This window comes from Vulpes lagopus, chromosome 2, assembly GCF_018345385.1.
Source record: "Vulpes lagopus strain Blue_001 chromosome 2, ASM1834538v1, whole genome shotgun sequence".
Classification (NCBI taxonomy): Eukaryota; Metazoa; Chordata; class Mammalia; order Carnivora; family Canidae; genus Vulpes; species Vulpes lagopus.
In genome coordinates, this window is record NC_054825.1 from 142,292,725 (window position 1) to 142,320,598 (window position 27,874).

Here is a 27,874-nt window from a genome sequence, read left to right on the forward strand (position 1 = left end):
GCACAGCCACTGGGGAAAAACAGTACGGAGGTCCCCCTAAAACTTAAAAGTTGAAATATCCTACAATCCAGCCATTTCACTTTTGGTTATTTACCCCAAAGAAAATGAAAACATTGATTCAAAAGGATAAAGGCACTCCTATGCTTATTACAGCATTATTTAAAATAGCTGCACTATCAAAGCAACCTAAATGTTGATGAATTAATAAAGAAGATGTGATATATATATCTTATATCATATATATATCATATAATATATATATATAATGGAATATTATTCGGCCATAAAAGAGAGGGAGATCTTGCCATTTGTGATAACATAGTTGGACCTAGGGGGTATTATGCTGAGTGAAATAAGACAGGGAAAGACAAATACTATATAATTTTACTTATATGTGGAAAAAGAAAGGAAGGAAGGAAGGAAGGAAGGAAGGAAGGAAGGAAGGAAGAAAGAAAGAAAGAAAGAAAGAAAGAAAGAAAGAAAGAAAGAAAACCAGTCAACCAAACAGAAACATCCATAAATACCACCAGTTTGCCAGAGGGGAGGGGATTGGAGAGATGGGCAAAATAGGTGAAGAGGACTAAGCAATATAAAATTTCAGTTATAAAATAAATAAGTCACAAGGATGAAAAATACAACACATGGAATATAGTCTGTGAGACTGTAATAACCCTAAAGTACATTATTGTCAAATCAGGAGATGATACACCTGAAACTAATGTAATGTTGTGTGTCAATTATGCTTCAGTTTTTTTTTAAACTTGTGTAAAAAAAAAAAGGAGAACTATAATTTCTAAATTGAAATGCATGTAATAAGGATTAGGGTGTAGCAAAGTTCCCAAAAAGTCCCTTTTAAAAAATATCACTCACCTCTAGATAAACCTGTCTTCCTTGGGGAGCAATATTAATGATAATCTATCACTGATTAACAATGCTCAGCAACAGCATCGTTTTGTCATTTCTCACCATAATTTAGCGACAAGACACTTTCTTCAAGCAGCCTCCTTGGCTTGAAATGACCTGCCCTGGATTGTAGCCTTTGAAAAGCTGCTTTATCTTTCAAGCCCTCCCAAAATGAATTGTTCTTTCACCAGTGCCCCTACATCAAGTTGTTTTTTATTGCTATTTCGCATCTATTTCATTTTGTCTTGCATTATTTGAATTTGTGTCTTCTCCTGGGGCCTCCCTTGAGAGCCTGAGCCTCATTAACACTTGTAAACCTCCCTGCCAGGAGCACATCTGTCTGGCACGTGGGAAATGCACATGAAAGGTGCCCTGAAATGAAAGAGGCTTCTGTGGTCTGGGTTAGGAGCCCAAAGACCATTCACAAAGTGACCTCCCTGACAAAATGCATTGTTTTTTGAACAATTGACTTATTGGTTTATTTACAATCTTCTTTATTCCATAATAATCTCAGGCAGCCTTTTCAGACTTCTACAACTTTCTAATAATGGTGTATTTGGTAAACGAAAGGCAGTATGGAAGATCTATATCAAGGAGAAGGGAAAAATCCAGATATGCGGGCCATAAAAAATTGGGCTCGAAGTCTGGCTCTAAGATTTCTGGCAGCCACATACAAAGAAAAATATGATCAATTACATGGTTCTTACTGCCCAGGAGGAGAAAACATGTCATTGCTTGGGGCAAGCAAAATTTTCCCGGTATTTAGTTCTGTGAAACAAAAGCTCTTGTATAAGACTTCTCATTGGGGATGTTGAGTAGTCCAACAATTGACACAGTTGGAATTTGGAGTGGATCTTTTGTTCTTGGGACTGCTAATGGTCATATGGCAAGAGGTAGAGGCAAAGAGGTTAAAGCGGTGAAGTTATTTTATCTGTTCTTAAAAAAGAAGTTAAGTAGAACATGTCTAATAAGTAAAACTCATGTAAAGGCTAACATAGCATCCTGCGAATAAGTGTAAAAATTATTTTGTTGTTGTCATTGGTTCTGTCTGTTTGCAATAACAATGAAGACATATATATTTCTGCGTTAGGGAGGTTTTAAGTAGGGAATAGTCGGCCACTGACTCAGTATTTTTGAGGTTTAGCATGGGTTTAATGAGTAGAATATTGGAAAGGGGCATTCAATAGCTTACATTTAATTATTGAGCCATGGAGATTATTAAAATAGAAATGAATTAAGATGTTTCTCCTCCAAAAATCTAATATGAAAAACTCAAGATTTTCAAAATCAAGATTTTATTAAATTTTGTTTTCCCCCTATACATTGAGGTAGCAATTTCATAAAATCAGAATTTTATGTGGCAAATTAGCATACAACTAATGCAGGTAGAGACTAATATCAAGGCAGGAAGAGGGATTTGAAAGACTAGTTAACATCCTGAGAAACTTTCAAGGGTGCTATTTGGCTCCCACCATCAGAAGTAGATCAGCTCTTGGATAGTCACTAAATCCCCAGTTAATATCCAGGCCGCCTACAAGCCAAGATCAACTGTGCTTTAAATTTCATTTTAAACATTTAGGGGAAAACAGAAACAAAAAATTAAAAAAAAAAAAAAACGAGAAGTGAATCAGCTGTATAGGCAGAACATTAAATCATAGTACAATTTTCTAAATGTGTTTTTCTTACAGTTAGCCAACTTTTAGAAATTCTTGAATGTTCATTGTTAAGTGTAAGATGCCATCATTTGCTCTAAATCTTTTCAACATGAGAATTGATAGCACTGTTTTGCTAATTCTATTTTCTGCCCATCATCTCCAAAATATTCTCTTGAACCCAAGGGGAAAAAAAATCAGACTTATGTACAGCAGTGCCGTGAGCATGAGAATGTAAAATGTGGACTGTTCACCCCAAAATAGTTTGCTAATGAAAATAGCCAGACTTTTGAGTCACTCCCCATTATTGGCTTTTATTTATAGAGTTCTGTGCTGTTACTCAGGGAAAACAGGGGTGATGAGAAGGCAAATAAACTGCTAAGCAAAATATATTAAGAATATATGTGAAATTCGAGCAGAATTTGAAATTGAGCTGTGCTGATACTTCTTGCAAGGTCACTGTATGGTGAAACCATAATTCTTTTTCTGGTAATTAAGCTGACCCAAGAGGACTCACAGCCAGGAGCTCTAATCCAGGGAGAATACATTTAGAAAAGGAGAATGAAATGTATAAATGGATCTAATGCATCTCAATCTACCAACTGCAATTCCAGTTAGGATACAATCCCATGAGCACACCACAGAACAGAATAACATGACCATTACAGATGGCCCAGGGATATAGTCTAATATTTATTCATAGAATATTCTGGTGGGCAATGGCATTGAAGAAACAATTTGGAAAGCTAAATGTAACCAGAAAAAAATGAAATAATAAATAAATAAATACCCCCAAGCTAAGTTTTCCCTATTAACCTCCTAGTTCCCCTTATTCTATTTAACAGTCATACCTCAACCATCCAAGGAAACTTTAGGTATTTTGAACTCCAAAATGCTAATTCTTTACCAATCATTATGAATTATTTATGAGGCCAAAGATTTTGGAATAAATTCACTTTTCCAGTGTAGTCCAACTAGCCTAAAAATTCTTTTGAAGGATCAATCTGCTTTTGCTGAGCAACCTGGACCTTCTGCATGTCCAGAAAGAGGCAGAGTCAGCAAGAGATGTTTGTCACCCTGGATCTTTTGGCAGAGTAGGATGGGAGTGTTTCTGGTTTGACCTGGACATCATCCAACCCTGAATGAGACTATAGTTTTGAAGAGGTGCCATGTTATCAGCGGATCCACGTTCAAGAGTCTCCCCACAGCTGCTTCACGTTAAAGAGATACATCTCAATGCTAAGGCCCCTGAATGTTTGCACTCCTTGATCTGAGAATCCAAGCTTGGAGTGGACCAGCAGTAGGGATTCGCCAGAGGTGGTGGATATCATTTAATGAAGAAGTTAGTAGGTGCAGTCGAACTTCATTCTGTGTGTGTGGTGTGTGCTGAAGTTTAAGAAGAGGCTGGAAAAACCTAAAGCTAGATTGGATCCTCATGTTTGCTCAGATACCATGAATGTTGCTAAGGAAATGAGAAGAGTGTGCATAATAAAACTGCTGGTTGAGAAAGATATGAGTGGAACTGCACAGTGAGCTGATAGTGGGATTTCTGGGAAAGAAATATGGCAATTTCTTCTGAGCAAAAAAAAAAAAAAAAGAGAGAGAGAGAGACAATATAGCAGGGAAATACATAGTCTTCAACTTAAGAATGCCTCAGAATCATTTTGGGGGGTTTAATAAAATACAAGTTTCTGGACCCTATCCCCAAAGAAATTGAATAAGTCTGAGATGGCACCCAAGTATTTGTATTTCTTACAGGTCCCAGATCAGGCTGATTCTGTTTGCCCAGGGACCCCACTTTTTCAAGTCACGAGGCTGTTGATGCTGGCAGATTGAAGGTTGAACCCCTAAGCTGCCATTGCCTGCTTGGGAGCTTTTAGAGATATGACCCAGACTCTCTAAATATTGTTTTTCTCATCCTTAGATGAAGATAGTGATGTGTACTTCATGAGTGTGTTGTGAAGATTAAATGAAAGAACATACTTAAAGCACCTGAGACACAGCAGGAACTTTATAAGTACTTCCATTTTCTCCCTTTCTGGAAGCAGAGGTAGGGGAAACGGAATCATGACCCAGGCGGTGCTCCAGGAGACAGGGCAGGGCGCTGCATGCCTACAACCTAGAGCAGGTTTGCCCAAACCCGGGCAGGCAGCAGAATCAACTGGGGTGCCATTTAGAGGTGGAGATCTTGGGGTGCCAGGGTGGCTCATTTGGATAAGCATCTGTCTGCCTTCAGCTCAGGTCCTGATCCCAGGGTGTAGGGATCCATACCTGAGTTGGGCTTCCTGCTCAGCATGGAGCCTACCTCGCCCTCTGCCCCTCCCCCTGCTCATTCTCTCTCTCTCTCTCTCTCTCTCTCTCTCTCTCTCATAAATAAATAAATAAAATATAAAAAAAATAGAAATGGACATGTCTGAGCCCATCCTCCAGTCAAAGGACTGAGCAGAGTCCATGGGCTGGCCTGGTGCCTGGGGGAATCTGAGGGTGGCCAGGATGGAGCCCTGTGACATATAGAAATGAGAGTCAGATATTTCCAAGGCAGAGTCGTAGACAGCAGACACCAAGCTGGTGGCTTCAGGGAACTAGAAAGACAGCACTGCAAACGCAAGGCCAGTAAGAGGGTGAGGAGAAGCCAGAGAATGCACCTTACAGAGAAAACAGGGCAGCTGTGAAAGGACCCCTCTGAGCATGTGCTTAGGTGATCAAAGGGACCTAAGCAGAGGACAGGTGCCTAGGTGTCTCAGTGGGTTGAACATCTGCCTTGGGCTTAGGTCCTGATCCCAGAGTCCTGGAATGGAGCCCTGCATGGGGCTCTCTGCTCAGTGGGGAGCCTGCATCTCCCTCTCCCTCTGCCCCTCCCTCCAGCTTGTGCGCTCTCTCTTTCTTGGTCTCTCTCGCTTGCTATCTCTCTCTCTCAAATAATTAAGTAAAATCTTAAAAAAAAAAAAAAAACCGCAGATGAACAGACTGTAAATAATGCCTAAATATACATGTGAAGACAACTCCTTGCCCTAGAGAAAGGCTCTGCTCTGTGACCAAATGGATTGTTGATTTCTCAGTGAGGACAACGTAGGACAAAGAGGTGAAAAGGAAGAGAAAAAAATGCCAGAAGCCCTAGATCCATGCACTGCAGTCCCCAAGTTGGGCCTGCCCTCCCCAGATCAATTCCAATCGTGGAAAGTGGAAAATTGCCCACCAAACCACATCAACAGGAACTATGATCAGAAGAGTTTTCTATTCTGGGCTACCTCCCTCATTCTATTATTTTCCTAGGCCCCCAGGCACCACACAAGTGTGCTTCTCGGAATGCGGAATGCCGGGCCCCAGAAGGCTGCAGGTGACATGGTTTCAGTGATAAATATGAAAAATGACACTTACTATAACTCATCCTTGACTATGCCCAAGGCACATTAGCATACTTAATACTTTAAGAAAACTCCCTTATTGGAAATCCTTATTTCAACAAACACTTTTGCAGCATCCCTGCTGTTGCTGATTCCTAGGAATATGCAGTAGGAAACACCGTCCAACAGCAAAGTCTTTGGTGGCCACTCCACCCTCCTCCCTGCCCCTGTGCCAACATCTGGAACTAGAGCTGTTCAGACTCCGAAACACTTGGCGACTGAAAGAAAACTTCTCTGGGCTTTCAGATTCACTGCCTGCAAATGGGGGAGAAGAGCATGGCCTGTTTGTCAGTTGGCTTTCATCACTGAAGTGGTCAATAAGTAGACAGTACTTTTAATAACAGGGACATGCCTGCATGGCATTGGGAAGATCAGAACAGACACACACACACACACACACACACACAGGCATAAGGTAGAGAGAAATTATCAGCGTTAAAGAGAAAATGACAGTCAACGTCCTTGAAAAGGAAAATAAAATTGCAAGTGATGAAGATGAAAACACAGTATGCTGGCTGGGTGAAGGCCCGTAACTCGGCTGGCATGTTTTCCAGCAAGCTAATACTCCCCCCACCACCTCCCCCCCAGCTCCTTGGAATTCCAGCTTGTAAATATATTTATAGCTGCTCAGATACAATATGCCGGATGCTAAAAAAAAAAAAAAATCCACTTAGTCATTGTTCCTGGTGAACCAGTTTTGCAAGAGTTAACCTAATCCTTTGCACAAAGCTGAGTTTTCCAAAAGCTTGAGCAAGGAGGAGCCAGCCCTGTGCTTTGCCTAAAGGTTAGCTGATTTCCATCAGGCCGGTACAGAGACTAAGATATGATTTACTTACAGGGCGAACTGTTTTTGATCTAACTAGGATTGGAGGCAATACACGGTGTCCTGGCCCAAACCTGCGCTAATTGACACCTCTCCCATTTATGCAATCACACTGAGAGCCCTGAGAGCTTCTGGCTTCTTGTCCCTTTGCTCCCCCCCTCCCGTTGGGCCCAAGCCCAGCAACCTGCTGAAGTGCCAGTTTCCAAAGCAGTTGTGCAACTTTTCATATCGACTGCCTGAGTGATTAAAGAATTTGAAAGCAATTCATCTAAAAGGGACTCCCCTTGAGAGTAAGCCGCCTGAGGTTGGGAATGAAGGCGGCTCTGCAATTTCTAAGAGGAGGCCCAGGGGGCAGAGATGTTACTGGAAAAGGAGCAATCAGAGGCCATACCAGGGGCCTGGGGTGGAAATGTTAGTGGCATAATAAACACAATATTTATCCTTAGATGACGTCCTAGGGGAAAATTACAAAGATTTTTTTTTTCTGAGAATAATTTTGATAAGACTGAGAAAAATCCCAACCACCCATATTACAGATTCAGACGGCAAGGCTGCTGAGCAGAGCATGTTCCAGGAGGTAGCAACTGGAGGAGCAAGAGCCTGGCCGAGCCTATCAGACAATCTTTGATGCCTGATGCCGGAGAGGAAAACAGAGACTGATTCATCTTGACACCCTGGCTCTTAGCAGAGTCATCAGCGCAGCCCAGAGATCTACGTATCTGTGAGTGCAAAGGGGCACCGAGCATTGCAAGGAGGGAGAGGAGAGTTCTAGAAGCCAGGAAGGACAGGAAAGAAGCAAGAACCTAAGGAAGAGGGGCCAGAGACAGAGGTGGGAGAGGACAGAGGGGAAGGAGAGAGATGAGAGAGGAAGGATGACACATTTGGCACGCGAGCTGAGATTATTCAAGATATTTACGGGGCTTCTCAGAGTTTAAGTGTATTTTTACCCTCTTGGCCAAACACTGTAGTTGTCAGAGCGTAATACGATCACAGTTCTTGCCCTGGGAAACTCGACTTCTTTTTTCCTGGTTTTAAGATGCTTTCTAGAAGCGATTTAATGCAGCCTGCTTTGACGTCTTAATGCAGATTCTGCCGCAGGGCTCAAGTGGTGCCCTCCCTTTGGGCGCAAAGGAAATCTGCCTTCCTTTCGCAGGCTTCACCATCGAAAACGTTTCGTCGGGTACCTTCCCCTCACGAGTTATTTCCGTACTGCCAAACTCTGGTTTGGTTGATGGGAAGATACGTGTGAGTCCAGTTTTAATCGCCCCCGCCCCCTTGCCTGACTCAGAGATACCAATCAGAAACGAATGTTTTACAGCTCTGTCATTTCCACTCTGGAGAAGAAAAATGTCACAAGTCCCGGGTTGTGAAGTCACAGGACAGGCCAGAGAGAGACCAGAGCAAGGACAAGGGCCACCCTGAAGGCTGCTGTGACCCCCACACCCTTCTAATATAAGGCTCCTTTGTTTCAGCGAGTGCTGCCTTCTGGGCAGGAATGGGCCAATAAAAGGCAAACCATCTGTGCATGTGCTGCTCTCAGATGTCCACAAAAATCCCCATAGTTGTTACCTTCTGGGAAGCTCAGAATATTGTCATTGTTCCCAATCCTTGTTCCAAAAATTTGCAAATCTAAGAGCTTGGTATTGAGTTTTTAAACCTCATCTACTATGGTGGAATAATAATGTAAGCGAGACAATACGCGTGAAGCCATCGTGTGAGTGTGTTATTATTTATCTCCTTCTGAGTAGAGAGGTGGAGGTGAAAGGGAGGTCAGGGTGGGGCCTGGGAGGGAGAGCCTGGTCAGAGGAAGGACATGAGCCTCAAGGCAGTTGGCAGTGGCTCTTTTCACCACATCCAAGTCCAGCCACTAAAATCACTCCACAAGGCCACGGGGCCACTGTGCTAAGTTGGCGGGACCAAGCAGCACTGGTCCTGTCTTTCTAGGAGTCTGAGCTGTAGAGTGGAGACAGGTAAGTGAGCAGTTTCAATGAGTGAGTAATCCCAGCAATGGAAGGTGAACAATCATGGAAGAGTTCATCTTCCCTATGAATGTGACTGGGCTAAGTAATTCCCAGGCAGATGGTAAAACGTTATTTCTGGGTGTTCCGTGAAGATGTTTCTGGAAAAGATAAGCATTTGCACTGGTAGATTGAGTAAAGAAGACTGGCCTTTCTAGTGCAGCTTGGCACTATGCTACCTGTGGAGGGGCCTCCGTAGAGCAAAAATTTGTAGGGAGCAGGGTAAATTTGCTCTCTCTGAGCTGAAATATCCAACTTCTGCCCTCCAACCTCAGCTTCCTTGGTTCTTGGCCCTTCAGACTCTGACTGAATTACACCACTGGTTTTCTTGGTTCACTTCTTGGCCTCCATCATTGCATGAGCCAATTCCTACAATAAATCTTTTATTTATCAACTTTGTCCACTGGTTCTATTTCTTCAAGAAAACCCTGACCAGCACATAGAGAGATATGGGAGTATATGTATGAACTCTAGAAGTGGTGAGTGGTCAGAGGAAGTGACTTCTGAAGGAAGGTTTACCTTTGGTGTTCCTCACACTTCTCATCACCTCTCCAGAGCAAGAATGGTAGGGAAAGTGACAAGGAAATAAACATTATCCACTTTGAATTCACTTGGCATGGTGTCCAGTACAGGCTACCTATGGTTGGCAGGTGACCTTTTATAATCCACCTGTGAGTGGGTAAGTTTTCCAGTCGAGTTTCCCAAGTGATTCTTTTTTATTGGAGGAAAGAGTGATACTAAAGTTTCTTGTTAAAGGAAACATTGCTTGAAAATGGGTTATCAACTCTATCTGGGTTGATTGTGGCTAAGGAAAATTTTCAGCTGGAAAGCAGTCCGAAGGACCACAGCCTCTGCAGCGGGAGCCGTCTCTGTAACAAGGCTCAGATAATTGCTCCGTATCTCTGTTACCACCATAGCACTTTTGAGCCAAAGGTCAGTCGGGATGGCTGCTCATACTGAAGCACTCAGCAGCTTGGGCACCCATTGAATGAACATCTCTCAACACACTTTCCTATCTATTTTCCTTAACCATCTGTACTGGAGGAGACCCTGCTCACAGCTCTCCCTGTTCTCTAACCGGTCCCCAATCTGTCATTTCAAAATTGCTTTGTTTCCAAGGAACACCCATATGAGGCACAGAGCATGACTATGGCTTAATCAAAACAGAAAAAAAAAAAAAAAGAGAGAGAGAGAGATAAAAAGAGAGAAGGTCTGAAAAGTAAGCATTGGACATAAATACCACTAAAATGTTGCAGAAACAGAAATCCTAATTAAAGGGAGTTGAAAAAGTGATTTCTTTTTTTCTGAGAAATATTTAGGATCATTGAAACCATACAAAAGAGTAAAAGACCAGCCACCTTGGGAAACTATTACCTGCTTCCTTAATGGCTTAAAGTGAGTGAGGTATGTTCTCTTCCAAGGTCTACACACAGGCTTTAGCAATAGTGTCCCCTTGGTCCTTTGATCTGTGTCCCTGTGGTGGGTAGAAATGCTGGTACAGCATGCCAATGTCATCATGTACTATGAGGCCATTCGTGGGTGGTAGATTTTGAGGTTGTGCATTCATTCCACCTCCTCTTATTCTAAAATCCCTATTTACAGAAGGACACACTGCCCATCTACCTACATCACCCTTCTTTATCCTGAATAGGCTTCATTCTCTGCAATTTATATTTAAACAGATGTGACACTTAAAATTCTGGGTGTAAGGGTTTAAAGGTGGAACAGGTGTCCTAAAAGTGAAGTATCTGAGAGAAAGAACAGTTCGATGGGCTATGACTAGACACAAATAAAGTGGGTAAAAATTATGAACAGAAAATTCGTGAGAGGAAATCCAAAATGCTAATAAACCTGTGGAAAAAAATGTTCAATATTACTAGTTTTCAAGGGAAATATCTACTTAAGCAATAATGAGACACTACAATAGTCTGGGTTCTCCAGAGAAACAGAACCAACAGAAATATGTAGATAGACATAGGTATAAAATAATTGGCTTATGCAGCTGTGGAAACCAAGAAGTCCCAAGTGCGATAGTCATCAGGTTAGAGACCCAAAAAAAGCTACTGGTCAGTTCTAGTCTGAGTCACAAAGCCTGAGAACCAGGAAAGCCAATTATGTAACTTCTAGCCCAAGTCCTATTGTGAAGGCAAGAGAAGACCTATGTCCCCACTGGAAGATAATCAAGCATGGAGAGAGGATTCTCCTTCATTCTCTCTTCAACAAATTGGAGGAGGTCCACCCCCACTGGGAGAAGCAATTTATTATCAATTCAAATACTAATATCACCCAGAAACACTTTCACAGACACATTCAATATAACATTTAACCAAATATCTGGGCACCCTGTGGCCCAGTCCAGTTGACACATAAAAATAACTATCACAGATACTATTTCATAACCCCTAATTTTTCAGCTAAAAAAAAAAAAAAAAAGCTTTGCCAAAAAATGAAAGGAATTAGAAGAATATACACATTTCTTGTGGGAATATGAGATAGTATTACCTGTTTGGAAAGCCATTTGCCAATCTCTAGTATAGCTGAATGTGGGCATATCCCATAGTCCCACTTTTATGAAAGACTTTCATATTTATACAAGGCCAGATGTTCAAGGATACATCTTATAGCATTATTGATAATACTAAGAAATGTGGGGTTGTGTATCATAGAGTAGATTAAAAAAAAAGTAAACTTAATTTACACAAAGCAATGTGATAAATCTCAAAAATATGTTACATTTAAAGAAAACTGAAAAATGATGCATATAGTATGATACCATGAATGTAAACATTTAATGAAAGTAATAGACTAATAGAAAATATCACTAAATATATTTTTCTGGATAGATACATATGTAGAGAGTTATTTCAAAAACAAACATGCATAAGACTGATTGACACCAACTTCAGGATAGTGCAAACCTCTGGAATACAGAAAAGAAGACAGAAAGAACGTGGGTGGGGGTGGGAGGGAGAGAGAAGTGATAGCAATTGGGTGATTTGGCTGGAACTGTAATTTTACTTACAAAAAAAAAGGAGATTTGGCAGCTTACTGATTTCTCTTAAATCTAAGAGCTGAGTATATAGGTGTTATGTTATTTTTCTCTACTTGTATGAACATTTGAAATTTTCCAAATTAAAAATAGAGTAAATGAATTAAAAAGCAGTATTGTAGTAAGGTCCCATAAAATATAATGAGTGATTAAATAAAAGGATACAGGAGTGCCTGGGTGGCTCAGTCGGTTAAGCATCTGCCTTCAGCTCAGGTCATGATCCCAGGGTCCTGGGATCGAGTCCCCCATTGGGCTTCCTGCTCAGCAGGCAGCTTGCTTCTCCCTCTCCCTCTGCCTTCTGCTCCTCCTGCTTGTGCTCTCTCTCTCTCTGTTAAGTAAAAACAAACAAACAAACAAATAAATAAAAACATAAAAAGATATACACTAAAACAATCTGGAAGACTGTAGATCAAACTATTAGTACTAGTTATCTCTGGAAGACTGGAAGACGTATTTAGGAGTATACTCTCCTTTCTAAATTTTTGTTTTGTTTGAACTTTTGCCATGATTTTGGATTACCTACACATGAGAACAACCAGCCAACATGTTGAAAAGGGTTAGAGAAGATAAAGATGTACAGAGATTTACATTTAGGCCCTTACTAAAAAAAAAAAAAAAAAAAAAAAAAAAAATCACCCCTTGGACCCCCACCCCTTGGTGTCATTTTTCCAAGAGTAGGCCAGAGGAAAGGAGGAATGCGTTTATATTCTTAGAAGCCAATAACTAGCTAAACCCCAATTTTGCAATTATGCAACACCAGCTGCCATTTCTGAACATTCACAAAGAGCTAAAAAAAGGGCTCATTATGTTCTTCTGAAATCTGCTCCTCATCCTGTATTCTCTGTATGGATGAATGTTGCCACTAGGCTCACCCAGTCCAATCAATTCTACCACCTTCGTAACTTCTGTGCCCCATCCCCCACTCTTGTCTCAATGCCCCCACTTTAGTCCAAATCATCTCACTGATAGTCTTTCTCTCCTGCCTTAGGGCTTAACTCTTGGAATTCATGCAGCAAACAGGACTCAGGTCAATCAACCTTTTATTTGATCCTAGAAATCCCTTCCTCAATTAGTTACTTCCACAAAATGTGCCCATGTTTCTGTTTCTCATTACTGACAAGATAAGATGCCAACTCTTCAGCGCTGCTTCAAAGTTCTCACGCCCTTTATGGGCTGCTCCCGCTTACCTCCGGGCTGACCGCTTTCCAGGCACACCTCAGCCTCTGATATCTCTGCTGTTACCTGTGGCTTCCTGGACCTCACTCCGCGGTGTCTTCAAAGGCTCTATGGTTTTGCTTCCTCGGCCTGTAATGCTCCGCCCTCTCCACCTAAGCAGCAGGACATCTATACCTGTAAGCTCGGAGCAGCCCACACGCATGCGTGCACTCACCTGGCAACTAGGTTCCAGCGCTTAGCTCTTTTCACTGCCCCCTCCCACTCTTGTTTTATGGATTTAATAATTCTCCAATTATCTCTGGGTATATTGAATAGAAGCTGTTGGTTTTAATTATTTATTTATTTCTAGTTCATGTCTGTGTTTCTCAAATTACTTCCATTTTCACAAGGATCCATCCGTTTTTCTAGAATCACCTTATCATGTTGCTGGTTTCCCAAACACGTCCGATGATTCTACATCCCACTGTTCAGTTTACCTTTCATTTAAAAAAAAAAAAAAGTTTTAGAATCTTATTTGCTGATAATGTCCCTTCCTTTCTCTTTGCTGTAGAGGTTTACTTCATTTTGTACATCTACACCTTTATTTCAGGTGCGGGGAAACACAATTTGTATCTATAAATGTCTGGTCCACCACCTTGGGTCAGAAAACCAGCCAACTGTTCTAGAATCCATTCAGTCAACAGACCTTTCCTAATAATGAAAAATAAGCAAACATAAATTCCTCAAGACCCAAAATATTTAAGAATATAAGTCAACCATATTGTAGTTAAGCAATAATTATTTATAATAAAAAAATAAATAATTATTTATAATAACTCTGAAACTTGCAGTGTAAGCTTTTTTGAGGAAAAGGCTACACTCACATCTTTGAAGCACAGTGCCTAACACAGTGCTTGACCAATAGCAGGGTTCCACAAATAGTTGTTGAATGAAAACAGCATTAATAGACGTTCTAGAAACTATCCTCTTCTTTCTTTTGTTGTGGACATATCTATATTAGAATATTGTTCTAATCTAGCTTCCATTTTAGCTGGGAGGTGGAGAAATTAAATCAAAACAACAATACAAGAAGCATGTTTGGAGTAGAAATTCCTACTTCTCTTGTGTTAAGGAATTTATTTTCTCAATAGGTGAAGCTTTGTGACTGAGCATAGGGCAGAAGGGAGAACATTGAAGAGGGAAATTAAGTTTGTGGGTTTAAGAAGAAGTGGAGGAATAAGCCGTAAATTTGAGAAAAAGAGCTGCCACAAAAATCCAACCCATTTTTTACCTGGGATATCCTGAGCATTTCTCCTTTTCCACCAAAAATTCCTAAAGAAATAATAATCAATGGGAACCCCATACCCTCTGCTTCCCCTCCCATACTTCCACCTTCTTGTAGGTTTTTAACCCCAAACTCAATAGTTACAGTCCACAAATATGGAAATTTGCCCAAAGTGTACATTTAATGTATGTAATAACACTAAATCTAGGACAAGGATGTCCAGGAGATTACAATCACATTCCAGACCCCCAGAATAAAGCCTTGATTAATGAGCAAAGTTTCAAGAGGCATAACTGTTTATTTGAAACAAACCGTGAGTATATAGTATCTTCACTATCTTTAGCTAGAGAGCTCTTTTCTGGGTGGTGTGAAATAGCCACGTATTCCTTCCACAGAGGGAAGAAGAACTAGACTAAAATACTAGCAGCAGGTCAGAGAGAAGTGGATGGAATCCATTTGAAAGATATGTCTGTGACAGAATCAACAAAAGCAGGGAAAGGAACCTAAAGCCAGGGATGCCTGGGTGGCTCAGTGGTTGAGCATCTGCCTTCATCTCAGGTGGTGATGCTGGGGTCCTGGGATTGAGTCCGCATCCGGCTCCCCACAGGGAGTGTGCTTCTGCCTTTGTCTGTGTCTCTGCCTCTCTCTGTGTGTCTATCAGGAATTTAAAAAAAAAAAAAAAACTAAAGCTGCATGCTAAATAAGCTTCTTTTTCAGAGTTCAAGGGCTGCCAAATGGTCAGCTATTCACAGTGGGGTCTCCTTGTAGGCTCTTCCTGTTTATAACCTGTTTCTCCTTCACTCCTCTCATGGTTGAGTCTCCCCTCTCCACCCCAAAGATTGGTTTCTCATCTTCCCTTCTTGCATCCCCAATTCTACTCATATCTCAAAGCAAAGTGGCTCCTTATGGAGCTTGAGACTGTCCATAGATAAGACTTCTCAGGGACTTTGGAAGAATTAAGTGCAGATGAGGGAGTAGACAAGGGATTTTCCAGGCAACTGGTCTCTTTTAAGACCTTACCTCCAGTGGAAGTCAGTCTGGTCTCTTGATTTATCCTACAGATGATCCATCAGTCACTATCAAAATAAATGCATAGGGGTACATGGACACACAAAGGGTTCAAATGCCCACACACAGCTCCAAAGAACAATATTAGTTCTCAACGAGAGACATTCTAAAATGACAAAGTAAGAGTGCAGCATTCTCCTAACTACCTCACAGTGAGTCACCTCTCTTCTACAGGAGTCAGTGTTTTATTCCCTCCCAGCTTTTGAGTTGAACTTCTTTTGTTTAGGCAGCAATAAGAAGACCCATTGCCAAACTTAGATAGTGCACCTCTCCATGGTCACTATTCAAAGCTTTGAGATTTCTTGTCCTAAAGACTTTATGAAACTCTTCCTCAAAGTTTCCTCATCAATCAGTAACAGGTGGGGTGCCTGGGCTGCTCAGTAGGTTGAGCCTCCAACTCCTTTTTTTTTTTTTAGTTTTTTATTTATTTATTCACGAGAGACACAGAGAGAGGCAGAGACACAGGCAGAGGGAGAAACAGGCTTCATGCAGGGAGCCTGACGTGGGACTTGATCCCCGGTCTCCAGGATCACGCCCTGGGCTGAAGCGCTAAACCGCTGAGCCCCCCGGGGCTGCCTGAGCCTCCAACTCTTAATTTCAGCTCAGGTCATGATCTCAGGGTCATGAGATCAGCCCCACATCAGGCACAGCGGTCATCCAGGAATCTGCTTGAGGTTTTCCTTCTCCCTCTGCCCCTCCCCCAACTCTCTCTCTCTCTCTCTCTCTCTCTCTCTGAAAACAAGTAAATAAATATTTTTTCAAAAATAAAACAGGGCAGCCTGAGTAGCTCAGTGGTTTAGCACTGCCTTCAGCCCAGGGCATGATCCTGGAAACCCGGGATCGAATCCTGCATCCGGCTCCCTGCATGGAGCCTGCTTCTCCCTCTGCCTGTGTCTCTGCCTCTCTCTCTCTGTGTCTCTCATGAATAAATAAAAAAATAAAATCTTAAAAAAATAATAAAATAAAAAATAAAACAAATGACAGGTAATGTGGGTTAGTTTATTTTTCACAATCAAATTATATCGAGCACAAATATATATGTAAAAGTAGCTGACATGCGGTGAGGGTTCAAAAAAACCTTGTATTTCTTTTTTTATTAAAGTCAGAAATCATCTAATGCAACCATTAATTTTTGCAAATGAAGATGCTAAAGCACAGAGAGGGGTAAGATTTTTCCAGTCTCACAAAGTGGCAGAGTCAGAAGTAGGTGCCAAGCCTCCTGATTCTTGCTCACCGTTCTTTCCATTACACCTTCTGTAGTGAAACTAAAGTATGTGTTCAGGGAGTTGGAAGCCTTTTACTGTAGAATCTGTGCCCCAAGGACACGTCTCCACTCCCCGCAATGTCGAGGCTAATGCCAGTTATGTGCAGTGTCCATGTGGTTTTTGCCTTGGATGGAAAAGTTTTTTTCCAGCACCACCTATCCTATTATTGTGTTTTGAAAGGGTAATCTGTCAGGTACATCAAACATTAAAAGCAGCGGGAACGTTCTGAGGTTGTAGTGTGTGTGTATTTTTCTCACCGATTAAATCTTCACTCCTCAGCTATCAGGCAGACGGGAGGAAAAACTGTTCCCCTCCTCCCCTAAAAGGAGAAAAGCTTTTAAAACATTTGGCAGAATTCACTATTCAGAGTGGAAAAATAAAATTTTCAGGCAACATCAGATGAGAAAGGCAAAAGAACACATGTGCTCAGGATAAAGTTTGTTTTCTCTTGGGCTAAAATATTGCTGCTTCATGATTCTAAGCTATTATCATTAGAGCCAGATTGTAGCCAACAATTTTATCAACATAATTTAATGCTTTCCCTAGGTTACCATAATCAGGAAAATATAGTGGAAGTTTTCAGCCGATCTCATCAAATCACAAAATAACTGACATTGGTGAAAATGCGATTTTTCTAAATGGCAGAGAAAAGGATTGATAGGCAAGACTCAAATTTTCTTCTTCACCTGCTGCTGATATGTGCGACTGGAGTTATCACCAGCACTTTTGATACGACCACCTAAGCAGCTGTCATCAAGGAGGGCCTGGGCTCATGGATGCCCTGCTAGCATCTCAAACTTAATACATTCAAATTAAAATCCAGTACTTTCTCCCCTCCCTCAATTTATGCTCCTTCTAGTATTCCCAATCTTAGCAAGAGCATCAGCAATCCCTGAAGACATCAACTCCTTCTTTCCCATCTCTTATCTTCCTCCCATCCCAAAGAGTCTCATAAGTCCATTTTTTTAAAGCCCTGAAATGCCACCATGGAATCCACTGCCACCATGTTAATGCTGACTTTCCTTGTCTCTTGATCTATTGGCACTCAGGTTTGATGAATCGGTCCCTTGGAGCCTGTTCTTATCAAAGTCTAATCTATATTTCTTATGACACCCAAATTGCTACTGTAGAATATAAAACTAATGATGGTCTAAAACTTTCTGTGGCTCCTTGTTGTCTAATAAGGACAATTTTTCATCTAGTCTAAAAGAATGTTTTCAATCCACCCAATCCATTTCCCAACCTCCTTTCCTCAGCAACCACCACCATGACCATGCAGTGGAAGCTTTGACGACGCCCAAAGTATTCACTGTTCTTTTTTTTTTTTCAGTTGAAGCTTTGACCATCCCCAAAGTATTCATTGTTCTCTCTGTCTTTTTTTTATGCTGTACTGTCTGCTCGTAAGTGCTACATTTGAACCTCCATTGTTGACCTGGTAACTTTCTTCTTAACCTAAAGGACTCAAATTCCACATCTCTGTCAAGTTTTGATAATCCCCAAAGACCTAGTTGAGTCTTTCTTTATATTTCCATACCACGGTTAATAAACTGTGGTAAATAATAAACAATAATAAACAAAATTATTTTGTCAATTAACCTGTTATATTATAATTATTTTTTTAGTAGGGAATTCTCTGATGGGTTAGTTTTTATCCTCCTTGTATCCCCATGTCCTAATACAATGTCTGACGCAGTAAAATTCAAACGTTTGTGAATCAAACTCATTATCTAGCCCTTCTCAGGTGATGATAAATGGGACTGATTTTCATGTATAATCTTATGTAAATTTCCAGTTTTGAGAAAAATAGGCTGTTTCTCAAGGGATATACTGTGGCGCAAAGGTGTATTGCTAAATATATAAAATGTAAATTACATAAAATTATGTAAATTATGTAAGAGCATGGTTTCTGTGTATCCATCAGGTAGCAAGTTGAGTGGATCATGTATCTGAACATGAGATAGAATAAACTTGGTGTATACAAGAGCTTTAAAAGTATACTATAATGTAAAGCCAGTGACCGCCAAAATGCTCTTTTTTAAATTAGAACCTGCAAGATCTTTGCCTTGCTGTGTAAAAGAGGGGTATCGTCAAAGCAGCCAGTTCATCTTAGCCAAAGAGTCCATGTTCAAGGGCAATCAAGCATATAAAATGGCAGCTATAGGTGTCCTATAGCAGTCTGAGATATTGTTAGACCATATAGATGTTATAATTATTGATTAGCTTGTTTGGGGCCTTTCAACATCTCCAAGCTTGTGGTCAAAACATCCTGTATTTGAAAGCATGCCTAAAAGGTAGAGAAATGATTGATGCAGAATTGTGGATTATTAGTTTGAAATTAGCAGCCGGGGGATTTCAGTCCCAGCTCTGAACTCACTACCTCTGTTAACCTTTTGCCAAGTCGCATTAGGCTTCCTGACCCTCAGATTAGCCAACTCTATGAAGTAGGGCCTACTTCATAAGACTGTGGAAATTAAGCTGAAAACAAGAATCTGGCTTGAAGTAAGGCCCTAGACATGTTACCTGCTGTTACTTGTTGACATCGTTGGTGTATTTCTTTCTTTTTTTCTTTTTTTTTTTTTTTTGGTGTATTTATTTCTATCTTCTGTAGAGAGACTGATGTGCTAACTTCGTTTCATCAGCCTTCTCTGCCATTGCTGAGATTTCCTAAATTTATTATTTTTAAGGATTTTTAAATCTCTTTACTTGAAGGGGATAGAGAAAGAGAGCGAGAGTTCATGAGCAGAGAAGAGGGACAAATAGAAAGAAATAGACTCTCTGCTGAGCAGGGAGCCCAACCCAGGGCCGAAGGCAAATGCTTAACCACTTAACTGACTGAGCCATCCAGGTGCCCCCGTGAATCTCCTAAATTTAATAGTGTAACTTGCTTAGCTCTGGTTCCTCCACTTCCCTGAAAATCTACCACAACTCAGAGAAAAAGAGCAGAAGGATAAACACAGCTTGAGTGAATGTTTCCTCTCTCTCCACGAGTTCAAAAACAAAGTCCTGTTTGTCACTATCCTGTATCGATTAGAAATACCTATTTTCTGGGAAAATCAAATCTAAGCATCTCTGGCTAATGGGTATCCCTTCAGAGGACTGATGTGATCAGAAAGATAGAACAAGAGATGCCTGAGTGGCTCAGTGGTTGAGCATCTGCCTTTGGCTCAGAGCGTGATCCCAGTCCTGGAATCGAGCCCCACATCAGGCTCCCTGCATGGAGCTTGCTTCTCCCTCTGCCGATATCTCTGCCTCTCTCTGTGTCTCTCATAAATAAATAAATAAAATCTTTATAAAAAAAAAAAGATAGATAGAACAATAATTATCTAGTTTGCTTGGATAGTAAAGTGAAGTTTAGTTGAGGAGATGTGGTGAAACTGCAAAACACCATCTGGGGAAGCAGAAAGGAGATAAACACCCAGAGGGGAGAAAATGAAAACAAGTCAATCAAAGATACTCACAAATTGAGAATACCTTAGGGCAAAGGTCAGGCTGACTCAGGAGAATATTAGCTTTTATCTGACCAATGTTAAATTAACATCAATACCTAGAAATATTTATATACGCATGTGGAATTCCACAATACATCCACGCATTGCTTCCACAATCACCCATGTGTACAATTTGACTCTCGAAAGTAAGTAGTAGTAACCTATGACTCATGACACAATTGTTTTCATCCAATCATCAGAGTTGGACAGTCACATATGGCAGGTATCAACACCTACCTCTTGGGGATATTGTGATAATGAGTTTCAAAAATGTTTTCAGTTGAGGAAAGGGGGAAGCAAATCAGGGGTGGGGTTTCATGGTTATCAGACACAACTATTATTCCTTTTCCTGTTATCCAAGATACATCAGGCCCACAGCCTCCTAACATACCTAATTATGAATGAATTGATATTCTTCAACCAAATAAAAGCTTTCAGACAATGGGACTCTTCCCTAAATTCAGCCTGAAATCAGCATGTTCCAAAATAAAAAGCCTCCTAAACACATCAAGATCTCGTTTTTGCACCCATTATGAGTGACCTCCTTGTCACATCTGGATACTTCTTACTCCTCACAGCATTTGACATGGTTGGCCACTACCCTCTCTCTTTAGCATTATTTAATTAATTTAATTTAATTTAATTTATTATTTTTTAAGATTTTATTTATTTATTTATTTGAGAGAGAGCACAAGAGCACAAATGGGGTAGAGGGGCAGAGGGAGAAACTGACTTCCCACTGAGCAGGGAGCCCAATGCAGGGCTTGATCCCAGGACACCGAGATCATGATCTGAGCCAAAAGCAGATGCTTAACTGACTGACCCACCCAGGTGCCACCTCCCCACCTTTTTTTAAATGTGTTTTTATTTAGATGGCAGGTCTTTGGATGAATGATATTCCTTCATCTCAATTTTCCAAAATTTAACCATTCTTTTTTTGTGGCTACTCTGATATCATATTTTTTTCTTTTAAGTTTTAATTTAAATTCCAGTTAGTTAACATATAGTATACATTAGTTTTAGGTGTAGGATTTACTGATTGATCACTTCCATACAGTACCCAGTGCTCACAACAAGTGTACTCCTTAACCCCCATCACCTCTTCAACCCATCCCCCACCCCTACCCCCTCCCCATATATTTTTCTGAGCTTGGTATCTGCTTTCTAGGTTCTTCCTTATCTGTCCATTTTAGTTTGTTTTCTTAGTCCCGTTCTTTGCCTTCTGGATTCTCTACTTCTGCACAGTATCACGCATTATTATTACAGTTTCTCATATGAGAAGCACTGGGGGAAGAAAGAGCTCAGAGTAAGACCCGGTCATCACAGAAGGTGTTGTGGAATACATGGTATTTGACTTAGTGGCTTAAGAATGTGGTAAAAGGGGACCATAAAGTTTCTGGTGTGAAACTGAAGTAATGCTTGTGTAAAATTCTCTTGTTCTATTGTCTGTTCCAGCTTGCTCTTCATAAAGGAAATATTTTCCTCTAAAGGAAACTAGTTAGTTTTCATGTTAGTGCCTCAAATCTAAATGAAGTCCATTTTAAAGAGCTATAGAAGAAAAGACGCTTGGCTCATTCCTTACATTAAAATGTGCTCATTTGAATTCAATAAGGTATCACACTGAACAATTCTGTGACTCTTTAGTCCTCTGGCTTTTCAAACAAGAATTCTTGTGATGGGCGAGTAGCTGCTTCCATTTGGAGAGAAAAGTGCACTTTATTCTCCAGTCTTATATTCAAATGAGGGGCTGAAAAAGGAAATGACACAACTTTTCAAAATAAAAGGTTTAACTTTAAACACAATTTCCGAAGTATTAATATTTTAACAGAATTCTTTTGCATCACACACACACACACACACACACACACACACACACACACACAGGGTAAACATTTTAAAAGGAGATTTAGGGGCACCTGGGTGGCTCAATCATTTAAGCATCTGACTCCTGGTCTCAGTTCAGGTCCTGATCTCAGGGTCATGAGATGGAGTCCTGCTTAAGATTCTCTCTGCCTCTGCCCTTCCTGCCCCCACTAGTACACACGCTCTTTCTCTCTCTCTCTGAAAAATTGTTTTAAAATAAAATAAAATAAAATGAGATCTAAATATGTTTCAACAAAAGTGAGAACAGAAGATAAAAGTCATCTCGGGAGGGTGTGGATTTGGATGGATTCCCCAAAGGAGACAGGTGGTGAAGCATTTGGATGACTCTGCAATTTTGTGGAACATTTTTATATTTGCAAAGTGCTTTAAAATAACTCCTCTTGACAAGCATGTAAGCCAGATAACCATTATCATCTCAATTTTTTTCAAAATATGAAACAGAGATCGCTGAAGCAATCTGCCCTCTTCCAAGAGAAAATGGCGTGTGGTAGCAGATTAGAAATCACTGAGCCTGAAATTCTATTTTGCAGTGTGAGCCAGTGCCCAGGATGACCCGTTGGAAGAGTGTGGCTGGGCGGTTGCCAAATCTCAACAGACAAAGCAGCACACAATGTGATAGCTCATCCAGATGATTTAGGTCAGAATCTCCCCGCGACCCTGGAATCTCAAAAAAAAAAAAAAAAAAAAAAAAAGTAACCTGAATGATCGCACTGGCTCAGGACTTTACAGTTAGCTTCCCTGAGGTTGGACCACCAAGACACAAGTGCTGAGCAAGGCAAGGAAGAAGTTTCTCTTGAATTCGACTGGGCTGAGATAAGTCACAAGAGGGATGGGGATGGTGCCGAGAGGGAGGCACTGACTACACAAACAGGTGAGTCAGAAATGTTTCCTGTGTCTTCAGTTAGGACACTTCCCCTCACAGTACAACCATCTTTATTTTACTCTTGGCTGCCTCTAGGGCATGCTGGGGAACATCTGTCCTCTCTCTGAATATAACCTGAAATGTTCTTTAATGTTTGTATTTTAAATAATTTAATACTAACGTTTACTATTCCACGCCAGATTAAAATCCTTGCTCCCAGGGACCCTTCGGGGTTCTGACATGCTCCACGGGGGCCCAGCTGTGGAGGCCCTCACAGAGGCAGAGGCACGAGCCCAAGTGCTAGGTATTGCTCAACATCAGTGCAAATTAAAGAGAAACAAAGCAGCTTGTTTTGCCTCTTCAGCCTCTCTCGAACCAAAACACAGGAGGACCTGAGCCAGCAGAGCAAAGCCACCGGCAAATGACTCACTGGAAATCTTGAATGTTTGCTAAGTAAGGTCTTCTGCTGCATTCCCAGATCAAAGAGCCTGGGCCCTCCTTCCGCTGCCGCTGCCCGGCCTGACTCACACAGGAGAGGGCTGAAGGCCTGTTGCCCCTGCTGTCTGCCTCAGGAGACTCACCCCCCAGCTCTGGGGAGACACTTGCTTGCTGGTGGGATCCTTTGCTTTTGGGTTCTCAAAATTATTTTTGCATGTTTGTTTGTTTTTGTTTGTTTGTTTGTTTAATGGTTATATAATAGGGGCTCCATCTCAAACTTTTGGAAGGGACTGAAGATTTTTTTTTTTTTTACAGCAGCTGGAAAGTCTTCACCCGTGATCCTGTTATTGCAACCTGTTAGCACCTCTGTCATTTCTTACACCAAGGTTTCTCATCCTCGGTACTACTGACATTTTGGGTGGTTTCACTCACTGTCGTGTGTTTGCAGAGGCCACCCAGAGCATTGTAGGATATTCAGCAGCACCCCTGGCCTCTCGTGCTAGGTGCCAGTAGCATTCCACTCCCACCTCCAGACACTATCAAGTGTTATTGGAGGTGGGGGGGTCAAAATTGCCCCCATTAAGAACAACTGTTTCAAATGGCATATTTTTGCAAAGCAAGAAGTCGATTTGAGATTTATACAGGGAAACACTTTAGGAAATTCCTTACAGAGAACTCAGTCCATGCTTTTCATTTCACTAGGAGGAAGGCTCAGAGAAGTGACTTGTCCAAAGTCACCTCACCGGATGGGTTAGTGGGTCAGATCCCCTTAGCTTCTGATCTACTTATTTTTCTACTCTTCTCTTTGTGTAACTTTTGTATTCTTCCTTGAGTGTGGTACACAGTCAACACTGGCTTTGTGGCTCTCGAATTCCCACCCAGGGATCATTCCCAGCATGAGGCTTGATTCTTCATGGCTCTTCATACTTGTCCCCGGCAGACAATGACAGGCTGCATGGGTGATGACAGATTCTGTTCTACTTAGGAAACCTAGCTTTCTTAACTTACAGTCCTTCTGCTAAAGAACATGCAAGAAATGCCCAAATGTTCTTGTGTTTCAAAACTTCGTATCCCCCCTCCTTTTTTTTTTTTTTTTTTTTTTTTTGTTCCTTGTTAGTTTTCTATCTTCCTAGGGCAATAATCCAGTGATTTAGGGTACATATTCTTCCCTTTGTTCTGACCCATTAATCTAAATATGAGCCCTAAATTTCTCTCCTGGAAAGCCCCTGCTTCCATTCAAATTCAAACCCCCATCGTCTCCCACCTGGACTAAGGGAAAAGTCTCCTTGCTTCTACTCTTGTTCTGCTACAATCCCTAATCCATTCTTCACAGATCTTTTTTTTTTTTTTTTATGTAAATCAGACTATGTCACTGCTCTGCTTAAAATCCTCCCATGGCTTTCTCTTACATTTAGAACACAAATTCCATGCCCTGGCCCACAAGGCCTCATGTCTTGCCAGCTCCCCACCCCCTCTGCTCTAACTACACTGGCCTTGTGGTTGTTCTCAGACATTCCAAACGCTGCCCACCTCGGGGGCTCTGTGCTTGCCCTTTCCTCTGCCTGGAATGCTCCTCGCCCATGCTCCTATGACTGCCTCCTTTCCTTATCATTCATGCTTCATCTCCAAAAGTCAATTCTTCAGAGAGGGTTCCACCTAATTAATATCTTCACCCCTGCTTGTACCGTGGTCACTCTGAGCCATATTATCTAGTTTCGTGGCCTTCCTGGAATTTATTGTTATATCTTAATTTGAATAATCCTATTTATTACTACCTCTCTTTTCCCTATTCCCCACCACAATGTGTCAGTCTTCTTCACTACTGGATCCTTATTCCCAAGACCCAACAGAGAGTAGCTAGGTGCTCAATAAATATTTTTGAATAAATGAATGAGTGATAAACCTATAGCACACTTACTTATGCAAATAGAATTGGAGATCCTTGGTATCCTTTTCTAATAACCATTACCCTTCCATTCAAATTCACCCTTCACTTCCTGCCCCATTTTCCTTGTGCTACATAATACAGCAGTCATAGCCAAAGCCCTAAAGTGCTCACTTGGTGACTTCAATTTAATAACCCATGACCTATCTGACTCGAAGTTAGTCACTTAGACTTCATAAAATTTCCCAATGATACAAGATGTCACCAAGAGTCTTGCCTTTTTTTTTTTTTAACCTTAGTCATGCATTAATTTACCTGAATAACATCATCTAGCAGTTAGGCCCAAAGCCAAAAGAACCCAGGAAAACATAGTTACTTAGCAAACTTCCCTTATTCACTTGGGATTACTGCTACCATTTCCCGCCTCCGGATGTTGTACGAACAAATAAGATATTATCTGTGGAGCATTTTCATCTTAATAAGAAACATTTGTACACATGAAAAGGAAGCTATTGATTTTCTGACTTTCCAATGTGTCATTTAAATGCCTTTTACTAATAATTGTATTAAAAAAGGTCAACTTTTGTGCATTCCTCATAAGTCAAGGGAAATCTAGTTGCTTAAGGCATTTACCCAAGACATTCCAATTGAGAATTCAAGAATGTTTAGGAATAAGAAGCAAATTTCAGGCATTTCTGCATCTTCTACTCTTCGCAGACTTCAACCGTTGTCATAAACCATAGAATATCCAAGAGTAAGGAAGCCTCTTATAAATCACCTGATCTAACCTCTTGACTTAATTTATTTACTTTTTTAGATTTTATTTACATATTTGACAAAGAGAGAGAGCACAAGAGTGGGGGGAGCAGCAGGCAGAGGAAGAGGGAAAAGCAGGCTCTGGGCTGAGCAGGGAGCCTGATGATGCGGGGCTCCATCCCAAGACCCTGGGATCAACACCTGAGCCTAAGGCAGACACTTTACAGACTGAGCCACATAGGTGCCCTAACCTCTTTATTTTATAGATGAGAAAGCAAAATCCATAATATTATGTACCAGATTCCTTCAGTCTTTTAAGTGGTCAATGCCAGCCTAATGCCATCTTCCCCTCCTTTCACTCCAGAGATAGTTCTGGGATAGAACCCATTGCTTCTCATGTGTCATCATTTTATTATTGTCCTTTCACTTCCAAAGGTCAGGCTGCAAACCAGGAAGGGGAAGTAAAATGCTAACATTGATATCTCACCAAGAAGAAGCACATAATTTTGTCCTACTATTTCCAGGTTTTGGTCTTTTAGTGAGAAATAACCACTCTAGTTAAAGGTATGCAAATATGCATCTGGAAAGAATTCAGGTCAGCATGGTCAATATTTCCAACCCTTGGCTAACCTGAAATGCTCTCTGGAATGCTCAGCAAGCTGGAACAACACTGGATGCAGAAGTAAGTAGCGGGGGACAAAAATTTAAGGAAAAAAATATGTTAACTTGAAAAGCATTTTTGGCTGGAAAGAGCTGCTTTTAATTATTCAGCAATTGAATGAGCAGTAAGGGAGCATAGCTGAGAAAAAAAAGACAACACCCGGTACAATGAAACCAGTCACTTCCTTGCATGGGAAAAAAAAAGAAAAAAGAAAAAAGAAAAGAAAGAAAAAGAAAAGAAAAGAAAAGAAAAGAAAAGAAAAGAAAAGAAAAGAAAAGAAAAGAAAAGAAAAAGAAAAGAAAGAAAGAAAGTAGAAGAAGAAGAAGAAGAAGAAGAAGAAGAAGAAGAAGAAAGAAGAAGAAAGAAAGAAAGAAAGAAAGAAAGAAAGAAAGAAAGAAAGAAAGAAAGAAACTAGTGCTTATAAAATACCAAGACTTTAAGGAATTAAAAGTCAAGAGTGTGTGTGCTGTGGATCATGAAAAACTATCAAGTTAGGTTATTTCCTACCCTTTTTGAGAATGCAGAGCAGTTGCAAATAAAAATTTTTAAAGCACTTCCATTTGTAGAAGTTAAATTCAGTTAACTCCAAAATGGAATTCGTTTCTAGATAGCTGTAGGAATAGACCAGTACTTCAACACACACACACACACACACACACAACACACAGAGGAAGGATAAATTGAGATGGCTCCATATAGAATTGCTACCATGATTTCCAATCATTATGTGTCTAGGGCCGCAGAAACCCAATTACCCTGTAAGAGAAAATCTAGATGAAAGTAACCAGAGTAGTTGCTATATGTTGAATCAGCTACTTCTCACCTGTTAATACAGAAGAGATAAATTTAAAATAAGCCTTTAAAATGTCAAGCTGGGGGGAAAATGTATCAGCGAAAGGATGGGCAGGCTCTGATAAAATATGAGCACACTATCGTGGTGTAAATTCTACTTTCTCTTCTATTTCATGCTTCATTTTATTCCTTTTCTTTTCTTTTTTTTTCCTTCTAAAATCTAGCAATAGAGAAGACTAGAGAATCCATAGCTGGGCTATTTCATAAATAAATGGTTTTCTTTTGTAATAGTCGACGTTACATGAAATGTTTAACTCTACATTCAGTTTTCTTCATCCTGGGGTAGTCAAAATAGCCAAACAAAACAAAAAAACAATAGCATGACAACTAATATGTGAATATGCTTTATGTCTTGGAACACTATACTTCTATTTTAAAACTTGAAGAATTGAATCCTAAAAAACACATTCTATGCAATGCTAAGAA

General features: G+C 40.7%; 2 long non-coding RNA genes across 3 annotated transcripts in view; one reads left to right on the forward strand and one right to left on the reverse strand.

Annotated features, from left to right (window-relative positions):
- Window positions 1–6,585: 6,585 nt before the first annotated feature.
- LOC121485624 overlaps window positions 6,586–27,874 on the reverse strand; it is a 68,041-nt gene continuing 46,752 nt past the window's right edge. Inside the window, exons 3-5 of one of the 2 annotated variants that reach the window (XR_005986335.1) lie at window positions 13,440–13,501; window positions 7,730–12,177; window positions 6,586–6,607 (exon numbers count right to left, since the gene is read on the reverse strand). This is a non-coding gene — a long non-coding RNA (uncharacterized LOC121485624). Of the gene's footprint in view, window positions 6,608–7,498; window positions 12,178–13,439; window positions 13,502–27,874 lie in introns of those variants that run through there. The other variant, XR_005986334.1, reaches the window with a different exon arrangement.
- LOC121485627 overlaps window positions 7,377–27,874 on the forward strand; it is a 37,092-nt gene continuing 16,594 nt past the window's right edge. The window contains exon 1 of the long non-coding RNA XR_005986341.1: window positions 7,377–7,503. This is a non-coding gene — a long non-coding RNA (uncharacterized LOC121485627). The remainder of the gene's footprint in view (window positions 7,504–27,874) is intronic.